The following is a 1,162-nucleotide window of genomic DNA, read 5'->3' as shown; positions in this document are numbered from 1 at the left end:
AATGTTTTGTTTTGTTTTTTATAGGTTTTTTTTAAAGACTGCTAACACGGAGCATCTGAAATAGGGCAAGCAGAGAATGATCAGTGGTGTGATGAAGGCATCTCTTTGTGGGACTGAGAAAGGGGAAGTGAAAAGAACTAGTTTAGGGGAAGTCTACCATCTGATTTTGTCTTTTACTCTAAAGTCTTGGAAGAAAATATTCAAAGATAATTCAAAATAGTCCACCCCAAATGCATGGAGTGTTTACAGCTAAAACACTGAGTATTAAGGTTATACATGTAGGGGTGTCTGAAGCCCCCCTTTGGAGTCTCCAGCAACAGTGTTCTTTGCCTCTCTCAAGTCTGTTTAGGACCTGGGCTTGGTCTGAACTTTTATCTATAAAAGGTCCCCTCATTAATCACTGGGCCTTTGAAGGAAGCTGTATTTCCCCGGTTTAGCTTATCATTAATGCTCACGCTGATAACAGACTATGTAATAACAAGTTCAGTGGTGGAATGAAAGGTAGACAACACCTTCCACAAACACTATTCTGTAGATCAACAAAAGGGATTATAGAGCAGAACAAAATTTAATTCAATTTCATCCATCCATTCATTCAGTTTATTCAGCCATTCAGTTATTCAGTCAACAAATATTTGCCAAGGGCCTACCCATCCATGCCAGCTGTGGCCACAATGGGAGCTGGGAACCCAGGATGAAAAGGTCTTTGAAGAACTTCCATCCCCTGGGAACTGAGGGTCTGCTCCATGCCCTCCTCCTGCAGATTCTGGCCTGCAGTGTCTGAGGCATCCCCGATCGAGGACATTCTAGATGGAAAAGACCCCAGAATGGCTGTCATACTGTTTTCTAAAACAAACGCCCATCATCACCTCCCACCCCTATCACTCATGCAGACATGTTGTGAAGTTCATGAACACCCTCTCTCCACCCACTTCTCCACTTCCACATACTTAATCCGCCAGCGTGGGCTCTACCCTCTATTTTCAGTTCCTCTTCTCACTCTTCCTTTCTCTGTAACTCACTGCAGTCTGGTTTCTGTGCCTCTCACTCCTCAGGCCAGTGTCACCAGAGGCCTCCCAATTGCCAAATTCAGTGCATCTCTCCTAGTCCCTACCCAACACCATTTTGGGGAAGCATTTTACACTCTCCATAACTCCCTCCT

Source organism: Myotis davidii, unplaced genomic scaffold (genome assembly GCF_000327345.1).
Source record: "Myotis davidii unplaced genomic scaffold, ASM32734v1 scaffold169, whole genome shotgun sequence".
Classification (NCBI taxonomy): domain Eukaryota; kingdom Metazoa; phylum Chordata; class Mammalia; order Chiroptera; family Vespertilionidae; genus Myotis; species Myotis davidii.
The sequence above is the reverse complement of the archived record's forward strand: the minus strand, read 5'-3'. Positions refer to the sequence as shown.